This window comes from Euprymna scolopes, chromosome 16 (assembly GCF_053919585.1).
Source record: "Euprymna scolopes isolate OS-2025 chromosome 16, ASM5391958v1, whole genome shotgun sequence".
Taxonomy (NCBI): Eukaryota; Metazoa; Mollusca; class Cephalopoda; order Sepiida; family Sepiolidae; genus Euprymna; species Euprymna scolopes.
In genome coordinates, this window is record NC_136497.1 from 113,819,412 (window position 1) to 113,826,911 (window position 7,500).

A 7,500-nucleotide genomic window follows, 5' to 3' on the forward strand; every position below is an offset into this window, starting at 1 on the left:
TTAATTAAGAAATATCATCCCCAACTCTAAAAGGGCGGATAGGAGAGATAATAAGGAAGTCCGAATTTGATCAAATTTAACATCATAAATACATTTGAGAATTTTTATTACCGCACAAGCAGAAAGGTCAAACCTATAAAATCGACTGTAGATTTTTTTTATAAAAAAGAACTGCGTTCGAAATAAATATCTTAGAGCACAATGGAACCATGATACTTGACTTTTGTACGTTTAAGTTTAATTGAAGTGATTATGTAAACATAATTTTATAAAATCAATAGTTGGTTCTTTGATAAGACGTTCGAAATGAATGTTTCTGTGTAGAGCATAATTGAATCATGATACTTGATCTTTAAATTTTAAACTTTAAATGAAGCCATTATTTTCAAATGATTAAAAAAATCAAGAGTAGATTTTCTATAGTGCAATGTAGATTAGAATGTTTTGTACACTAAGTCACTACGAGGAGGTAGTGAGGCTTTCTCCTGGTACATTGCGGGGGAGTCCCTAACTAGAGCAGTCAATCAAGCGATTTGATTAAAAAATGGGTAATTTTCACCGATTTCGATGACAATAAAAGTATGTGGTGTAGCATTTTTTGATCCTCTTTCAATCCCGGACAACGTCCGGTTTTCCTCCTAGAATGTGTGTATATATATATATATATATATATATATATATATATATATATATATATATATATATATATATATATACACTATAGGAGGAAAACCGGACGTTGTCCGGGATTGAAAGAGGATATATATATATATATATATATATATATATATATATATATATATATATTCTACATTACTTTACTAACTCCAGCTTTGAGAGATAAAGAGAATCTTAAATGGACATATGGACATTCGAAGATCTATGTATCCCATAAAAAAGTGTTAGACCTAGGAAAGAGCCCCTTGATCTCTGAGAAGTTACAAAAGTAAAAAAGCAAAAACCAAAAAAACAAAATAAAAAAGAACAAAAAAAAAAACTGATTGAATGAACATATGTAAAGGACATTTCTCTTTCTACAAAATATTAACTAACAAAACAAAAATAAAAAGAAAAAAGAAAAAAGATAAGAGAATTCTATGAAAAACCAAATCCGGTTTCAGTCATTCTCCTGGATTATCAAATAAATATCGAACTCAATTGTCAATTTCTAGTAAATAATCAATATATTATTTCCCAGAAAAGGTCAAGGTTTGGCGAAATGCCAAAATTTTACCACAAAAATGGCATTTGAATGCATTAAATCGATTTTCCAATATTTTTATACCCAGCTTGAGTTCGAAAACTTATTTTTATTATTTATCTATATTTGTGGATTTATGGACATCTCTGTAAAAACATCATGAATCAATAATAATAATAAAAAAAACTAGTACAGCATAAGTTGTTTTCTTCCCGCGATCACTACAACTTGAATAAGTCAAGTATGTGTTCCTTGAATAATTAAAAAAAACATTGGTCCTAATTTTTTTTGAAATTTGTGAAATAATTAATATTCATATGTTTGTACATTTGTGAAATAATTAATATTCATATGTTTGTACATTTGTGAAATAATTAATATTCATATGTTTGTACATTTGTGAAATAATTAATATTCATATGTTTGTACATTTGTGAAATAATTAATATTCATATGTTTGTACATTTGTGAAATAATTAATATTCATATGTTTGTACATTTGTGAAATAATTAATATTCATATGTTTGTACATTTGTGAAATAATTAATATTCATATGTCTGTACATTTGTGAAATAATTAATATTCATATGTTTGTACATTTGTGAAATAATTAATATTCATATGTTTGTACATTTGTGAAATAATTAATATTCATGTGTTTGTACATTTGTGAAATAATTAATATTCATATGTTTGTACATTTGTGAAATAATTAATATTCATATGTTTGTACATTTGTGAAATAATTAATATTCATATGTTTGTACATTTGTGAAATAATTAATATTCATATGTCTGTACATTTGTGAAATAATTAATATTCATATGTTTTTACATTTGTGAAATAATTAATATTCATATGTCTGTACATTTGTGAAATAATTAATATTCATATGTTTGTACATTTGTGAAATAATTAATATTCATATGTTTGTACATTTGTGAAATAATTAATATTCATGTGTTTGTACATTTGTGAAATAATTAATATTCATATGTTTGTACATTTGTGAAATAATTAATATTCATATGTTTGTACATTTGTGAAATAATTAATATTCATATGTTTGTACATTTGTGAAATAATTAATATTCATATGTCTGTACATTTGTGAAATAATTAATATTCATATGTTTTTACATTTGTGAAATAATTAATATTCATATGTCTGTACATTTGTGAAATAATTAATATTCATATGTTTGTACATTTGTGAAATAATTAATATTCATATGTTTGTACATTTGTGAAATAATTAATATTCATATGTTTGTACATTTGTGAAATAATTAATATTCATATGTTTGTACATTTGTGAAATAATTAATATTCATATGTTTGTACATTTGTGAAATAATTAATATCCATATTTTTGCACATTTGTGAAATAATTAATATTCATATGTTTGTACATTTGTGAAATAATTAATATTCATATGTTTGTACATTTGTGAAATAATTAATATTCATATGTTTGTACATTTGTGAAACATGAAAACCAGTAAAAAAATCCTTGCCATTTTACACAAGACATAAAAAAATATTGTAGAAAAGTATAAAGTTGCGTAAAGTCGCAAATTGTGTACTGTTCCACGTATGTAACGTTTTTCAATTTCTCTATATGCATATGTGTGTGTTTATGTATATATGCGTGCATACACGTGTGCACAGATATGTGTGTAAGCATATGTGAGTATGTATATATGTGTCTGTATTATATTAGCCGTTGTAAAAATAAAACATCATAATTAAATACAGAAAGCTCGCTACATTTTTCTTATTGATCTCCATCCGGAATTTGGTTGGACAGTTTATTTCTACTCTTCAGATATCATCTTCTTTATGTGTTTAAGCTAACAAAGCAACTGTCTACGTTTCATATCGGGTTCTAGCTGACCCTAAGTACACCCTTTACCTATAGCTTCAGATAAGCAATTATACGTGTAGAATAATTATACGTGACTATATTTCACTCTCAAAATCTTGTTTTGTGCCTAGCAATATCCAACGTTTGTTCAATATGACTTGATCGAATCGCAATCATTTCTACCGTCCGACCAATATAATGGTAAAGAAGCAGTTACATAAAAAATAATAAATGGCTTTGTCTTAAATGGCAATCAATCAGGAATAAAAATGTCTATAGGTAAAATTTAGTTCTTCAATTAATTGAATACTAGATTTTTGCCCGTGAAAAACAGGAAAAAGTTATAGTCCGTTGACTAAGAATAAATACTTTCTGTAAAATATGTAAAATTGATGGGTTAATATGGTTAAATTTGGCTTAAATTTTAAACAATTTCAAACTAATCCATATTATTCCTTTCAAAAACCGGGAGAGCGTCGACTTGGCGGTCAAATATTTTTTCATCATATTTTTTGTGTTGATTTGAAAAGTTACTTTGACACTACGAGTATTTGTTAATTGGTAAAAATGCGTAGCCTCATACAGACTAACGAGAAATACAATATAGGATATACACATACAAAGAATTCATAATGATCTGTTAATTAGTTTAGGCGTGGATCCTGTCCATATAAACTTATATAAATACAAAAATTTCATAATGATCGGTTAATTCCTGTCCATACAAATAAACATATACACATACAAATGTTATGATCAGTTAATTAGTTAGGCGTGAATACTGTCCATACAAATATATAAACATATACACATTCAACGTACATGTTGTGTTCACTATGAAACCCTTTATGGCATTCTCTCAAAAAGATATTCTACCACTAACCCGCCATAAAAACAATGTAGTTTTATCAATTTAAATGTAGTTTCAGTGCTGCCTACGTGGGTCGAACGACGTTAAGATGGGATAGTAGAGTTCGACAACACATACCTAATAAAAGCAAGAACTGTACCTATCTACCAACGGACGTTCTTAGTAACCTGTCTGGGCCTTCAATAACTGATCGTTTGCTTAAAAACCCGTCATATGTTATTAACTTTAGCAGTGACTCATTTACGATTTTTATTTGAAGGCTTTGGAGAACATTCACGTTCGTTTAAAGAGACATTCTCTTTTTAAACAGAATCGATGTCTCTTAGGTCTCAACGTGATTAGTCTCTAGGAGATTCTATCATTGTACATAGATCACACGGAGTTTTATTTTAGATATATAGTGTCCATTTTTTTCCGTTAATAAACTATAACGATACTTTATTTTTAACGTATGTTTCCCTCGTAGGTTTCTCTCGCTTTTATTGTGAATAAAAATCCATCGATCTAGCTCTAGAAAGGCGAGGGCGAAACCGTTCAGCTTGCCTCCCTGTTTCCCCTACTTCTTTTAATCATAAATATCAATAAAATGAATCTTCCTTTCATAATCACAATATGGAAATTTTGAACACAACAAAAATTATACATTATATGCGTATCTATATATACATAAAATTCATAATGATCGGTTTATTAGTTTAGGAGTGAATCCTTTCCCTACAAATATATAGACATGTACACATACACAAAATTCATAATAGTTGGTTAATTAGTATAGGATTAAAAGATAGAATAAAAGATTTATTTTCGCTAGAGAAAACGAGGGAAGACTAAGTGAATTTTTAAAAGAGCTATCGTCTCACACAGCGGTTAACAAAGTTCTGGTGAAAATCGATTGTCATGCACAGAAACACAAATCAAGTGACAAGTAGAACTGACAAAGTTGCTACTGCGCATGCGCTGAGATTTGCTGCCTTCGGTGTCGGGAATAAACACCTGCCGTTTTATAGGTCTAACGAATAATTGCAACCAACAAAAAGGACTTCATGGAACGATCTTTGTGGATTATATGTAGAATTCAGACTTTTTTGAATGCAACAACTACAAAAACACAACTACAACAGCAGTAGTAATAGCAATAGTCCGCCAAAAGTCGAAGATGACGTCGCTTCTTTCTTTTACTCAAAGAGTGTCCAGCGCAATATCTTCTGATGACCATCTTTGTAACCATGTGTTTTATTCTTGATCCGCACCGCCATTCATACACGTCGCAGATGTGAGCAGCATTCCTAAGTAAAAGCTAAAACCTGCACACTTCCCCCCCCCTTGGCACTGGCACAAAAGCGCTCCATGCTGCATGTTAAACTCTTTTGTCATTGTTCTTGGCAGGTCGCAAGATTGTCGTTTGGGGTTTTTGAAGCCTAGTTTTCTTATCAGTTAAGTTTTGCCATAGTATGATTCTTAAGGTTCGATTTGATTTATCATAACGTTCTAGGAGGTGCATTCTCCCGGGTATAACCGGAGAGGAGTTGATTCATTGCAGATTTCTCGAGGCATCCGTTCTTGATAATGTATGTACACGACCAGACGTGCAACATTTTATTGCAGTGGAAAGAAATTAAATAGAAGTGATGGGGGTTACTATCTGGTTTTCACATTCCGCCTGTTGACCTTTTTCCATTGGTTAATTCATCGTAAAGGAAAATTTTTCGGGCAATCTGTGCCTTGGCAATGATATACGCGTAAACCACCACTTTCAGCCAGTGCTGAATATACACGCACATTACCGATCATCGTTTCTTTGTGTGGAAGGCTGATCATGTGTTGCAGGATACAAACATGAAAGAAGTCAAGAATTGTTAGGTGTAATATGTTCTCTTGTACGTGAGAGCTGAATCGTTTCGAATAAGATTAAGCTTCTTTTGAGATGATCTCACTTCAAGACCAAACAGACCAACATCCTTAGGGATTAACATTACAACTAATTCAGAGCATCATACGGTGTATGAAATAAACTTAAAAACATTGAGAAATTAAGAGATTCGTATAATAGATAACGTCACATACATTGTGAGCAGCCAATCCAAGTTTACCATCTTTATTATAATTCAATTACATACTAGTACTCTAAGTATAAACCAGATTTGTTTCGATAATTATTATTATAATAGTGATTTATGTTTAATTAATGATACAAAATCAATCGTTTATATGAAATAATCACAAAAAGTTAATGTGGTGTGAAATTGAGACAGTAAAATTCAGTTTAATTTACAAAAAATAAAAAGATAAAATCCCAAATGTTCTCTTTTTGATCGTTATATCTAACTATTTCTCCCTTTTCTTCCGCTCTTTCTTTCTATCCCAAACTAATAATGAAATAATACTTTTTTTTTTTAAAAATGGAAGTAAGCTTTATTTATTTAAAAGATAAACAAAAGATTTATGAGTGCATTTCAAACTAAATTCGGCAGAACGCGGCTTACAACTGTTCACAAAGAGACACACATTTAAAGAGGAACATACAAATCTTTCTCTCTCTCTCTCTCTCTCTCTCTCTCTATATATATATATATATATATATATATATATATGTGTGTGTGTGTGTGTGTGTGTGTTTTTGCGTGTGTTATAATATAATCTACAAAAAAGCAAAAAGCAAAAAAACAAACAAACAAACAACAAATAAAAAACATTCGACCTTTATTCCGAACCTCTGCCGGTCAACATACCAAGGTTGAATGTTGTTATCGAAAATTCAAAATATAATGTTTTTGCGTGTTTTAAAAGGATCATATAGTTGAAAGAATTAAAAAAAAAATTCGTTTATTTGAAAACTCAACTCATTTCGAGTTTTACACAATGAAACTATAAATGTATATTTGCGCACACGCAATACTAACAGGTTTAGTCGACTTACTCGTGTCAAGATCAACTATTTTTTTCTCAATTTTGACCCCTAGTTTTACCGGCTAAAAAACAAGTCGAAATTATTCCACGAATCCAAATCACCTATATATTCAAGTTTTTTTTTTTATTTATATCCAACAATAATATATACACACATACATACACACACATACAAACACATACACACAAACTTACACATATATGTATGAGTGAGTATGTATTATTGTGGGGGGTAAATTACGAAAGCAACTTGAATGATATATATATATATTATGTATGTATAATGTGTGTATTAGATTTTCAATGTTTGTCTGAGTCTCGTTGTTGCTGATCTAGAGCGTGAGTATCTAAAAAGACCGGAGAAATTACAACTTTATCAATTTAGCATTATTTTTATTTGTAACAGTTTATAGGTTGATTTCATTGCGTTTGTAGTGACACTAGTATCAGCATCTACATGAGTGACATATTGGATTGTAGATGAACTCGTTGACTGAAGAAGAAGGAAATTAAAATGGCTGTAAGCATTTTAACCCCCGCCCAAATTGGAGAAAGAATACCAGTTGTAATGTTGAGCAAGAAAAATGTCATTTCCCACATATATCAAGTTTATAATTGTAAAGTTTATGACTCTACTTTATATGAAAAATT

The 7,500-nt window shown here is 29.6% G+C and overlaps 1 protein-coding gene across 1 annotated transcript in view; it reads right to left on the reverse strand.

Annotated features, from left to right (window-relative positions):
- Positions 1-7,500, reverse strand: part of LOC145296061 (uncharacterized) — a 224,562-nt gene that overhangs the window by 141,701 nt on the left and 75,361 nt on the right. The window lies entirely within an intron of this gene.